This window comes from Solanum lycopersicum, chromosome 4 (genome assembly GCF_036512215.1).
Source record: "Solanum lycopersicum chromosome 4, SLM_r2.1".
Classification (NCBI taxonomy): domain Eukaryota; kingdom Viridiplantae; phylum Streptophyta; class Magnoliopsida; order Solanales; family Solanaceae; genus Solanum; species Solanum lycopersicum.
The window spans coordinates 34,924,957-34,940,312 of record NC_090803.1 but is presented as its reverse complement, the minus strand read 5'-3'; positions in this window follow the sequence as shown (position 1 = coordinate 34,940,312).

Sequence of the window (15,356 nt, the reverse complement as noted above, 5' to 3'; positions counted from 1 at the left end):
GTGTTTAATCTATTTTGTTTTGTGTGTGAGATATTTTGAGTTCACCTGAAAATTTAAAATGGGTGATGGTAGGAAGCAGTTTTATTTCAGTGTGATTGGAATTATTATTTTCTCAATCTGGATATTGATTTCCTGATTTATAAATATAATTCCCTAGCTTAATTATTATGCACCACACATAATATAACATAATATAATACTATATGTAACTCCCTATTTTGATAAGTTTACGATATTAGTATGTATGCTATATGTAACTCTCTATTTTGATAAGTTTACGATATTAGTACGTACTTTTTTGAGAATATTTTTATCGTGTTTCTTTTGGACTATATTTATTTGTACATATTAATCCGAAAGTGATAATATTTTTTCTAAAAGGCTCAATGGTGAGTCATACCATATTTGCCATATTATGTCATTGATTGAGGGTAAGACAAAGAATTCAAGTCCTATCGCACCAAGAGGTAATCGGGTGATAGTCCTGATACATCATGTTGATAAAATGTTGCATTGGATCCCAACAAATGATGACCTAAAATGCCTTCTTACGGGTAAGAAATTGAATTCAAGTCCCAACATAATATAGAATACTGATTATAGTGATGATTGAGCAAATTGATATGCTCTTGATAAAAATCATGAAATCTGCCCAATTAATTTGCTCCATTCTCTTATGTGAATGTGTTCGTAGAGCATAATATGACTGAAAAATGACAAGTGGTTAATTATATGAATATGAGTGTGGTAAAATATTAATGGTAACATTACGGGTTCTTAAGATGTTCCTTCAAATGGTTATGATCAATTTCTTGAAGAAAATGTGATTTGTTTTCGTATGGATAAGAATATGTCCATGTATTGTTGGATGAATATCACATCTCACCTTTACAGGAGGTTTGAGAGATTGAAAGAAAATATTTTGACATAAATGATCACTTTGGTTTATATACTTTGAGTACTACACAAAAATTGTGGTATGTTTTATTATGAACTATTGGAGGACAAAAGAAAGAAATAAATCTTTTCTATAAAGATTGTGGCCATGACCAAAATAAATGTTGTTGTGTGGGAACACAAATTTGTCATTGATTGCCAAGATATAAGTCTTGCATGTGATAACTTTAACCATGCCAATAATAATATTTTTCTCCTTGAAGGAGATGGTCATCATAAGAATGACGTTGTAAAATTTGTGGTAGTACACAAAATTAATTGGGAGTTCCGAAAGGGCTAATTTACTACTATCTGAAGGAATGAAATTGTTCATAATATTGATGTTGCAGTAAGTCTCAAAGAAACTTTTTATGTTTTGAAAGAATTGAAAAAAATATTGTATTGAGACTATATATTATGGGAAAATTTAATATCTTCAAATTACAACAACCAAAGTGGGTTATAATTATTTACTTATACGATTACCCATTATATACCCTTTCTTTGTTGTATAAAAATGCGGGCATGATGATAAAATCACATGCAAAAGTAAACTAGAAGTTTACTATTTTAAGTATTAGTTGGCATAATCAATTGAACATTTCAATTCAAATGTGATGCAAAAGAAGTTGAGAATTCACGTGACTATATGTTTGAAAAAATAAAAGATTTTTCAAGAATTCTCTTATGTTGTTTGTTCTCATGATAAAATGATTATTGTACCAACAAAGGTTGAGATTGTATCCTTGAATTATTTAGAACATATAAAAAGGTGAATATGGGTCGTTCACCTGCCATGTGGACCTCTTACTATTATGATTTAATAAATGCATCTATGGAATGTTCACATGTGATTTGTATCAACTTACAAATTAGTTTTTGCAAGATTGTTTGCAAAAATTGTTAAATTAAGAGAGAAGTTTAATATAAAATTATGTAACAACCCTAAAAAGGGATATACTAAGTGATACTTAATGTGTCAAGAATGCCAATGATTAGATCAGGGTTCACACGGATTGATGTGCGTAGAACCAGACTTCGAAACCCTTGATACATCCAAGCCAACTAACATGGGAGTTTGTTTAGCTAGGAAAGATTGGGTCCAACCATGTATGGCTCTCGAATACGAAGATTTACTCAAATGAGTCTTTACTGAACTTAAAAAAGAGGAAATCTTAGGTTTGGAGGGTCTAGAGGTAAAATGGTCTTTTTCCAGGATAAGGATAATATCATAATTATCTTAAATATATAATTAATTATTTAATTAATAAGGTGGAGGGTCAATTTGGAGAGAGAGAGCCAAAATTGAGCTTTGGAAGTGAAGTCTTGCTTCACCCGGGTTTGGACCTACGTGGAAGCAATGAATTAATGTTATTTTTATTTAAGCTATTGAATTAATATTATTAACTAATAATTATTATTCATTAGTTGATTTAAAATAAAACAAAAATCAGATTTTTAATAATTAAGTAAATCTTATTTGATTAAGTCATAAACTAGACTCCTAAGCCTAATATAACTCCTACTCTCTCACGTCTATGTCTCAATTCTCACGCTTAATATCCCTTGTTATTTCACATGAAATTTCTCTGCTAAAATAAGATACAAAAGCAGAAAAATAAACCAAGTTCTTCACACTTGAAGAACTAACACGAAATCACAAGAAAGCAAACATTAATTGCAGACTAGGCTAAGAGAGGTTGTCATTCGAGTGGAGTTGATATTGAGAAGGTGTAGACGTGTTCTTGGGTGAAGTTTTTGGGCAGAAATTCAAGAGTTTAACTTCAAAAAGGTATGAGTTTTCTTCTGTCTTGGTACATTTTCCAAGAGACCCCTTGATGTTCAAATTATTTGTTCGAAAACTCGGATTGTTTCCCTTTTTGCATGCCACAGTCACTAGCTCCCAATGAATCATAGGTTGGATATGATTGCTGGTAGATTTAAGTGTATGTTATGATTTTATGATGAACATGATTTTTTTGTATGCTTGAAATCGTAGGAAAGACAACCATGTGTTCTAAAGTTTGAGCAAGTGTGTGTATGTGCAAAAAGGTTATAGTGAATGTACTGTGAATGAAGTCTCAAGTTAAGGCTTCAAGTTTGATATTGTTTTGATTGTCATTTTACGTGTATAAACCTATGTAAATCGTGATGTTCATTGAAACGGAAGTGGGGCTGATTTGAGTGTCAATATGTCGGTTAAACGAATCTATGAAATACACCCCAAAAAGTGTTAACCGATCCATGAATCTTCCTAAGTTTTCAAGTGGAAAATATTGATGAAAAAAGTAAGAAAAAGATTAAGTTTTCAGTAAAAATTATAAGTTTTGTTTAGGCTAAAGTTTAGTGAAGAAATCTTGAAAATTTAGTTAATTTTAAAAGGGTGAGTGTCACGACCCAAAACCGAGCCGCGACTGACACCCACACTTACCCTCCTATGTGAGCGAACCAACCAATCTAAACCTTAACATTTCAATGTAATATCAACATAAAGTAATGCGGAAGACTTAAACTCATTAATAAAAAACAATTCAATAACTATTATTTCCCAAAATCTGGAAGTCATCATCACAAGAACATCTACTTCAAATTACTAAATCTAAGAGTTTCTAAGAAGCTAAAAATACATAAAAGCTAGTCCATGTCAGAACTTCAAGGCATCAAGACATGAAGAGGAAGATCCAGTCCAAGCTAGAAGCATTAGCTCACCCTGATATCCGGAGTAATGAAGACTGGCTAGAGTTACTGTTGAGTCGAAGATGACGACACGTTTGCTGCACTCCACAAATAAACAAGAAGAAAACATAAAAGTAGGGGTCAGTACAAAACACGGGTACTGAGTAGATATCATCGGCCAACTCAAAACAGAAATCAATATATACCAAGTAATATCATAAAATCAACTATGATACTCCACATGTAGCAACAACAAGTACTATATCATTAACAATTACCATCAAGTTCACACATGAGGACTCAAGCCTCAATACCATACTCATTTGGGAATTATGTTCATTAGATTGAGTATATTAACATCTTTCAAGATTCATTATCTTTATTTCTCTTGTGTCGGTACGTGACACTCCGCTCCCTCATATTCATAATCCTCTTATGTCGGTACGTGACACTCCTATCCCCTACTACTATGTGTCGGAACGTGACACTCCGATCCCCTAAATCTACGTGTCGGTTCATGACACCCGATCCCCTAAATCTACGTGTCGGTTCGTGACACCCGATCCCCTAAATCTACGTGTCGGTTCGTGACACTCGATCCCCTAAATCTCCTTCTATCAATTCATCAAGCCTCCTTTCTTACCAAGGTATCATCAATCTCATTATTTTAGTTCATCACGCCTTCTTTTATACCAAGGCCTCATTATTAACAAAGAGATTAGGGTTTTGCAAGATTTGGGATTCAATAACTTCATCATGCTTATATAATCACAATTATATAATTACATTCATGCAAGCATACAATTAAGCACATAGCAGGGTTTACAATATTATCAGTACATATCATTCACTATTAAGAGTTTACTACGAATATCGTACGAGAAACCATAACCTACCTCCACCGAAGATTAGTGATCAAGCAAGCAATTTCCCAAGCTTTGTTTCTCTTCGTTTCTCCTCTTTCTCGTTTGACTTTCTCTCTCGTTCTCTTGTTCTTTCTATTTTCTTTATTCAAAACCCTCTTTCTTTTACCCTAATTAGCATATAATTATGAATAAAAGATGGCAATAATAACCCACTAATTAACTTAAGGTTACCTCTTTTAACCCCCAAGTAATTAGACTTATTAACATTAACCCAATAACTATATAATTAAAGCAGGAATAGTCAAAAACGTCCCTTAAAACAATTGAGGAAATTCGACTCAGACTGGGATTACGCAGCCTGTGACGGCCCGTCGCGCCTGTGACGGCCCGTCGCGCCTGTGACGGCCCGTCGCGCCTGTGACGGTCCGTCCTTCTGCTCCGTCACAGAGTTCAGAGACTCAATTTCTCTGAAGAGTCTGTGACGGTCCGTCACACCTGTGACGGTCCGTCCTGCTATTCCGTTACGAAGTTCATAGAGTCGATTTCAGTGCCCATTTTTCAGAATTCTAAGTATTTTGGAACGAGACCCCCTCGACGGTCCGTCGTTCCCATGACGGTCCGTCGTGGGGTCTGTCGTTTCTGCCAGTTTTCCCAGAATTGAAGTCTGCTGCTCAAAACGACTAAACAGGTCGTTACAGTGAGGCCACAAGGATTAGAACCTGTGACATCACCCGTGTGAAAACTTAAATTTGCAATAAAAGGAAATGAGTTGGGGGGATTCGAAATGGGGTCTACTGGTTGAGAAAGGAGAGAGAAACAATTTAAATAAATAAAATGAGAGGCGTGGAAATCGAACCCACGACCTCCAATCAGCGAATGAAGGGAAATAAAATTAAAAGAAAGTAAATGTGAGGCGTGAGAATCGAACTCAAGACCTCAAGGATGGAAGGGATAATGGGCGAATTAAATAAAAAATAAAGTGAGGTTGTGGGGGCTCAATCCCACAACCTCACTACCTACGCATAGGTAAGGAAAATTTTAAACAAAATAAAATTAAGGAGGTTGTGGGGGTTCGAACCCACAACCTCCCAATTCCCAGCGAAATAAAGAGTAAAATAAAAAGAGGTTGTGGGGATTTGATCCCACAACCTCTTGGTCTAGGCGATTTGGACAACACAATTTTAAATGAAAACTTAAAGGGGTTTGTGGGGGTTCGATACCACAACCCTTCGGTCAAATAAGAGGAGAATCCAAGGAGAAAAATAAAGATAGAATGTTGATGTTGGGGCTCGATCTAGGGTCCAATGTCATCAAGACTAAAAATAAAGTCAAGGAAAAATGTAAGTATTGTCCAAGGGGTTCGAACTTGGGTTCCCTTGACCAACTTTCTGTATTGATACATAAATCATACGTGAATTAAATGTTCAAGAATAATGCCACCTACTTAGATCGAAATTGAGATCTTGACATACATACAAGATACATAAGTCTAGTACTACATAATCTTAGGAATATATGAATCACTTAACAAACTATTAATGAAGCCTCGTGGATTGTATGTATATACCCATAAGTCTAGCATACGATTAAAAATAAGTGAACCTAAGATGTATGTAATGAAATGATGAAACCCTCGAAGGGTTAAGTACGAGTGTAAGATACACTAAATTTCCAAGTGCATTGGCATATGAAAAAATGAACAATAAAATGATGAAATGAACAATGAAATGATGAAACGCTAGAAGGGTTAAGTAAGAGTATCAAACACACTAAATGTCCAAGTGCATTGACATATGGTGAAATGAACATTCACGTAAAAAGGGGTGGGTAATTATGAAGAGCAAATGTGCTAATGTTAATGAATGTGGTGACAACATGATATGAGGCTAATGTAAAAGATGAGAGCAATCTCAAACGAGCCTAAGTAAATGTTACCAAAACATACTCACCTATGAGAGTGTAAAGTTAATGAAGAGACCAATCTCTATGAACACTCTAATGAAAGTATTGAAGTTAATACATGCTTAATACTAATGATGAGATGAGAAATCATCTAATAAGCTATGATGTTCTCATGCTAAAAGCCAACTTCCATGATATCTGAGTTGAATGTAATGGAACTTTATACTGAGCACCGATAGGCTAGCTATGAGTGATGATGCCTTCTTTCGGGAAGGGCAGAGTTTCACGTAATTCTCATGAGATGATATTGTCCGGCACGTAGGGTATGGGTCTCCTTATATCCTTTAGTCTTCGAACCTCTACTTCCAATATAGCGATCTGGCGGGGTTAAATTTCCATTTAAGCCAACATAATTTTGGTCACTTTGTCCGGTGATTCCACCTCTTTTCGGTGTTGGGGAGACACTGGATTCCATGATGCTCACATAATCTAAGTCGGTTAAAGTTGAAGTTACCAAAGAATGTATGAGGCCACCCTCAAATGATGCACATAATGAAATGAACGATACCAAAGGTGTAGGGATAGGATAATCAAAAGGTGAGCTAGACTTAAAGTAATGACGCTAGGTCATTCTTGGGCATTGCACAACAAACCTGATGAGAGTCTTAAACTATAACCCAGGTATGACTGGTGATTGCACTAGTATATGAAAGAATGAAAAATCAAGTACATATGAATAAATGAAGCAGACTCTGTGTTTTCTAAAGAAAGATCCCTAGTTGAGGTCCCATATGTTGAGCCCTTATTTTGGGAAGTCCTAACGTCAATTCCATGATCCCAAGGTCTAATGGTATATGAAAGAATTATATGAACTACTTCATATGATATGTGAAATATGTTATGTGCTGTTTGCAAAATGATAAGTTTGATGATGCATGTTACACTCATGGCATGACTTTCCAAATTCAAATTTGGCAGGTCCATTGATTTTCCTGATCCAAAGTTGGCAAGTCTTCTGACTTGACTTTCCATAAATCATGTTGTTAGGAAAGAGTTATTCTTTCTCATGCATGTCCTTGGTGTGTGCTTGAATATACCCATATTTATTACAAGTGCTTACTAATTCCATACAAATACCTACTTTTAGGTGCAGATACAGGTTGATGTTAGATCTTACAGTACGATGTTGCATCTATCCAGACGTGGAGCTTTCATCCGGACATAATAGGCCCTCATGATTTTGAGGCTGTCTACTGTTATTATCTAGCTTAGATGTAGGCTTTAGCTAGTGGAGCATGTTCCACTAGTGTTTCATTTCCCATTTCATTTTAGACTTTGTATTGGTGCCGTTTTGACAAGAACACATTTAATGCAGCTATGAACTATTTCTTTCATTTGATGATTTTAATGTTTGATGGTTGATGGTGAACAACTATACATGTAATAGAATGTTTAGTAAGCATGTTAAGAAACAAAAAGATTCAAATTTTTTGCTAAAATTAACCTAGATGAAGTAAGAATGACGTATGTAGGCTTGTCTGCGACCTTTGAGAGGTCAACGACGCCAGTCTCTTCAGGGGTCTAGATTCCGGTCGTGACAATGTTGATAATACTAGTTGATTTAACAGAAATTGTTTGCCTCCAATTATTGCTAGAAAATTGATTATGTGAACAAATCTCGCAATTAAATGTGATATGAGATGAGTTTATTTAACATGTATGCATCAAGACAACAAGGTTCATCTATCACAATTGGTTCAGCGTCAGGGACCAATTAATTTCCATCTAATAATTTGATGCGTGCACATATGATTTTATTGCTCCACCACGCTAAAAGATGGATCTCTAAATTAGGTTGGGGATAAATGTTAGATTTCCTCACATTAGGAGGAGATAGTTTAGCACCTGAAAATCATGTGTGAGGTGAATTATCTAGATCATCGTTACAAGATAATGTGAATTTGAAGTTCAAGAAATAATTTATTTGCAAAATGTAGCAAATAATTTGCCCGATGTATTTGCTGATCTAATATTTTAATTAAACTGCAAATTCTCCAATCAATAGTCCTTAAAAGACAGAGTCTATGGTACACCACAAGCGTGATAGACCAATCGGATTCAAACATAAAATTCATTGAGGAAGGAGAGGAGCAAATTATCAAAATGGTCATTATAATGAGGTAAGTGCTTCAAAGAGAACTCTGACATAACACTTCATCAAAATTTGGCAAAGGTTCATATACCTGAAAATGATAAAAAATTAAGAGATCTCGATAAGTTATGTAACAACGCGTATCCTAGATACACCAAAATTCAGATTTTCCAGAAGTACAGGTGCCATCTACGATGGCAACCAACGGACCATAGGTAGGACCACAGTCTGTGGAACGTCCGTCGATCTTGGTCCACAAAAAACTCAAAGATATCAAACGATGTCTAGGACCTATGGACCATAGGTATGACCACGACCCATAAAATAGGTACATCGATCTTGGTCCTCAGAACCCATCTTATGAATTAAACAACAGAGAAACATGACGGCTTGCAAGTGGGACCACGGTCTGTGGATCAGGTATGTGGATCTTGGTCCACATACCCATTCTCTAAACCAAATGACGACCATGTTCTACGGAACGTAGGTAGAACCACGGACCGTGGACCAGGTCTGTAGATCTTGGTCCACAGATGATGGACAGGACCCATGGACCGTAGTTAGGACCACAGTCCGTGGACCAGGTCTGTCGATCACTTTGACAACAATTAAGTCAACGGTCTTTTGGTCTTTTACCACATCGTTAGACCCCTAAGCTTCATTATTTAGATCCTAAATTATGAGGTTTTAGTCAGTTTAAGCCTAAAAAAATAACAATAACTCACCTGAGTCAAAATCATTAATAAAAACTTAGAAAATGAGAAGCAAGAGAAGAGTAAAAGGTCAAGAACCCTAGTTCAAGAACGCAACAAGGTTCCATTAGTTCCAACCCCAAAATCTAAAGATTTCTCTGTGAATTTCATCACCAGGTATGTGGAATTTCACTATTGGGTTCCTTTTTCCCATTGGATCCCTAGTTTTTAGTCATATTCTTGATTCCCATAACATGATTAGACATAGGGTTTTTAGAAATTCAACATAATTGTCACATCTCAAAACCATACCCTAGAAGTTAGGGGCAATTTAGATTTCTAATCGGCGTTCTTGACCTCTCGGAGGTCTTGTACAAGGCCTTACATATCATTCATCGCAAAAACATAATGAAAAGTAGTATGAAATTAAAACATTTCGCAAAACATATCATAGTCTATAAAAACTCTTTCATATAAAGTCATTGGAAATACTAAGTCTCAATCTCATTAAACTTAAGACACGAGAAATATTTTTCGGACACGGCCCATATACAATACTAATTTAGAAACACTTAGTCTATTATAATACTTCTAATAGAAAACATAAAAGACATCTATGCCTTCGAGTCAAATGAGGACATACTGAAACTTCTTTTGAACGATGCTACGGTCCAAGTCTTCCTTCCCAAATGCTCCTAACCTACCAACAACTATAGAGATAGATAAAAACATGGAATTAGAACAACCACATGTATTAAGTATGACAAAATACATAAAAATCATGAAAATTGACATTTATTTGAAATATGCATCTTTTCATTTAAAAATCACATTATAAACATAAGAAGAACATTTATCAACTTATAAAGACATAAGATACCATTTAAACCAAATATCGTAATTTTAGAGTCACTTTACAGTAACTCTATTCATTGTACAGTGAAGTGTCTTATCATGTAGTTTACACACTTTCTAGCATGTAGTTCCCTCACTAAAAGTTATCCCAAGACCCACTTATGCAACACAAATAGAGACCACCCATAAAACCTCCCTATTCATACCTAAATGGACCTCAAGAACACTTATAAGAAGTCACGTACACACTTACAAGATATCAAAGCATCAACACATAAATAGTATGACATTCTCCTTCCAAAGGCTATCAAAAGACTTACTTAAGTAAATCAAGAAGATAACGTCCATGATTGACCTCTTCAAGACTACCTAAATAATCCTTAAGACTACCTAAGACATAGATCATGTCCACATAATCAACATCTTTCCTAACTAGAGTCGTTCTTAAGACTCATCTAGGTAAGATACGAAGTGACCATTCCTATGCCCCCTTCACACCTTAACTAGACAACCCTTAACTACTCTAGATAAGTATTGGTTCAATTGACATAATTTATTAACTTATGTCATTATATTCATTAGTTCATTTATGAGACATTGAACACATAAAAGACATTCAAGTAATAGTGTTGGACAAGACCTAGGGACTCTAACTAATGCCTTCAAAGCCTATTGTGCAATGTCTATATAGCATCCCATACAACCACCTAAACATTATAAAAATTCTCTAATGCTAGTAAGTATCCCACATGATGAAAATAGGCAATAACCAACATAGACCAAGATAGTAAGACATGGAATCCGGAGTTCTAACCTACTCCAATGAGATTGTTCTACTTGCTAATGGTAGAACTAGGACACATACCATGTAGGCACATGGTTAAGGAATATGAATGGCATGATTTGTAATCTATTCTCATTCTTAAACTAGAACTGATTCCATTTCCATATTCATTCGGTGCTAGCCTTCTTTCCCATAGATTAATTTACACCTAAGGTTCACATAAAAGGGTTCCACATTAAGTCATAACCCAATTACATTCACCCTACCAAAGAGGTCTTCTAGGGTTACCTTACAATGGCGACAAAAAGTCCATAATAACTTTCCTATGGATTAATTTGATGCCATTCCAGCCGATTAACCTTAAGTCTATAATTCCTTTACTTTGAAGGTTACCATCAAGGATTACGAACTTTAACATTCATAACCTTACCACTAGATTCAGTGTTTCACATAAAAGACCCTCTTAACTTTATTTAAGGTCACATGTCATTCATTCATTAAAGACTAAGAGACTTTTGCATCCTAAGTTAATACATCACATATTCACATTCATACATTCATCAAGCAAGTGACATAGGTCAACCAAGACAAGACACCACATACTTCACTTTAACTCATAATACATGTCATTCTAAAAACACATAGACATAACCATATCATCTTCAAGTCATCCTATACACTATCATATCATCATCAATGTGACCAACATAGACTCATATAGTCAATTAGAATAACATACATCAACCCTAAGAATATACACACACAAACCATAGTAATAGTCTAACATGATCACCTAAGATTACATGATAGAAGAACCCATATATGACTTCACATGTAGAGAAATATTGTCATACTTCACATAACCAACTTCATAGTTAGCCATATTAATTCAAGTAGTTTGCAAACAAACCCATGATGATCATATTACATAAAGTAACTGTAACCTTATAGAAAATGTACTTGTCTAGTGAAGAGCCTATTAGATTTTAAGAATATGTATTGGGGTACATAGGCATTCCAATGCCCGCTATTGAGTAATATTTGTCATGTTAGAGAATATTGGCTTAAGGGTAGCCAATTTCTATGTATTAATAAGTAACTTAAAATACATTTTGGCTCAAATTCCCCAATCCAAGCTTGTTTAGAATTGTACATGCAATGAAGACCCTAAGCTAATAGCATTACGAGGCATCAAGGTGTCAAGCCTAGGTGCCATAGCACAAGATCATATAAAATGATCATGTAGATTAAGTAGTTCCCAAGGATATAATGAGGGTCCTTGGACTAGAAATGAGCTGCACCACATGTGCAAGCACATGTGCTAACCGGCCAAGAGACAAGAAACCAAGCCCAATTGAATTCAGTTAGGGCGGTTAGGGGCCAGGCGAGCGAACAACTAAAGCCACGTGGGGAATAGCTTCCTAACCAACTCTAGGCTCTACCTAACTAGATATATTACCTAGGACAAACTAAAATAAACTAACTAGTGTGACCGAAATCCTAAGACCTAACCGGGTGACACTAACTTAGTGACTAACTCAAGAAACATCCTAGTACCTAACCTAGGATGGTCCAAAGGTGTTGATTATGGTCCTAATGACTTAGGGGTACTTTGGAATTACCCAAGGTAACTTAATTAATAAAATTAGAAACTTAATTAATTAATTAAAATTCAAGGTCAAAGCCGAAACCCTTAGGAAAATTTCAGATGGCTAAGTCAAATGCTCTCCTATTTTCAGTCAATTTAGGAGGGGCATTTTGGTAATTAATTAATTTACTTATTTAATTAAATTAATTAGCCTAAGTTGAATTAATTCCTAAGACAGACTCACGATTAATCAGTCGAAACCTCATGACTCAAAAAATAGTAACAAACATAAGAAAGTTCTCCTTAGGCTATTCAAGGCAATCCTTCAAGATTTACGTGCAAATTGCAAGGTGATATTCGTAGATTAAATTCTACAATAAGGTATGCGTTTTCTCTCTTGGATTTCTTTCCCCAATATTCTTTTCAAACATTTTGAATTCAAGAATACCGAAATTAGGGTTGTTCCTAATGAATCACATGTTTATCTCCCTAGTTCTCCCTATTTCCGATTCTTGTAGTATGTATAATGTAAATCTCGAGCATGTTGTTGGTATGTGGTTCTAACTTATCATTATGTGTAGGTTCTATATTTTATAATGTCGAATGAAACCTATATGATAGATTCTTATGATTAGGGTATTATTTATGTGAGATGATAAATGTTGTAATGCCTACTTATGTTCGAGAAGATGAAATTGTTATAAGTTGTTCATTGAATTGTTCTTATAGGATAATTAAAGGTTAAAAGTTGGCTGGTTAACGTGATGAGATTACTATAATGTATTCATGAAATAATTGACTTGGCTTGTGATAATATCATAGTTTAATTTATGCCAATAAATTGGCCAGCAATATTATTTCCAAAATATGTAAAGTCATACCAATCTTAACTGAATGAAATATTAACATAGGGGGTGCTAATAATTAGGACAAGTCCTAACATACCCTATCCACACAAACTTGTCAACATAATAACATTTTGAATAGGTCCTTATAAATTCCATAAAAAATGGTACAAGACTACCAAATAAGTTGAGCAATATAAGGTGAGTGATGAAAGAACAAAAATCTATGAGTTATGAAATTGACGTAACATAGAGTGTTAAAGGAAGTGACACAAATCTCACTTACACTTAAACGATTAAGTCTAAGATACTCACAAAAGAGGGTGCTAGAAACTGTGACACAAGTCTCACTCACACTATGATGATAATGTAAGATTTAAGCTCATATTCATCAAGTATAGAAAAGGGATGACCAATCATCCATTAATTTAAGTATATCTCATACTAGAAGAGAGCTTCCATAATGCATGAGTCAACTCTAAAAGATGTAAAATATAAGAAATTGATTAAAGCACCTATATACTAGCAATGAGCTTGTGCAAGCACATGTAAGCCTCATGAGATGGACTGCCACCAAGGTGGATAAGAGTCTCCTAAAACTCCTAGTCTTTGAACTATGTTGCCAGCATAGGTACAAGCAAGTGGATTCCACCTAAGAGTGCTAGGTAGTATGGCCGGTGAACCACCTCTTTTCAGTTAAAAAGACACTGTATTTCATGTTTAGATCACATGATCTATGTCGGTTAAATGATCCATATTCGGTTTCACTTTAGCCGGTGAACCACCTCTTTTCAGTGTGGGGTAGATATTGTATTTCATGTTAACTCACATGATCTAGGTTCACTTTAGCCGGTGAACCACCTATTTTCAGTGTGGGGAAGACACTTGATTTCATGTTAGCTCACATAATCTAAGTCAGTTAAATTTTAAAGATTTCTTAAGAAAGTAAGAAATAAAGGAAGAAAATTATGTTCAAAGTGAACATGAGATCAAATAAGAAGAAATGTAAGTTCAATGTGAACTGAATAAGCATAACGATTAAATAATAGGCATAGCCAATAAAGATTGGCTTATAAGAGAAAAAACTTAATAACTCTTCAATTGGAGTATGAATATATGCCCTATCATGTTTATATTATGCAAATGATCAAATAATGGGCATAGCTAATTAAAGATTGCCTTATAAAGACTTCATGCCTAATTTAACAAGAATGGAAATAATAACTTGTGGTAAGGGTAGTCAAATTATTTCCTTAGTCTTTTGGATTACTTACTTGATTCATTGTATGTATGTCACTACAATGAATCATTACACTTGTAAGTAAAACACTGGGTCAAAGGAGATCATTGAACTACACAACAACAAGAATAAAAAGACTGAAAAATAAACAAGGCATGGGAGAAGAAGCTCTCGGCCTAAGGGAGCAAAATTATTATGTTTTGTTTGAGTTTTTATAAAATTATGTTCATGATTCCAAGGTCTTATGTTATACAAAGAATTAGTTGTGTGCTTTAAATGCATGAAAGCATGTCATATTCATAGCATGAATTACAAAGAACGAATTAGGAAAGTATAGTGACTTCCTTTTCCAGAAATGACATGTTGCTATAGGAAGAGATTTCCTTGATCATACATAGTCCTTATGTGTTTATGTGCATACACCCATACTTAGTACAAGTGTGTACTAACCCATATACTATTACTATTTTTATAGGCGCAAGTCCGAGAGAAGATTGAAGATTCATTGAAGCGGTTTAGATTAGTGATCTCTAGACTTTGGTAGGTCCTCTTGAGTTTGAGGATGCCTACGTTTATTATTCTAGATTTAGTACATTAAAAATATATAGTGGATGTTGTCCGTAATGTTTCATTTCAAACACTTGTTAAAGAATTTGTATTAAGGCTGGTTTGGTAAACTAATATTAATATTTTGATTCCTTATTTCAATTATTTACTCTATTGATAGATGGTTGTTTAGTTTGAGCTTATTAGTATATCATTCTTATGCAGTAAATATATGAAGTCTAAGTACAATTCAATAAGTATTAAAAAGTTTTAA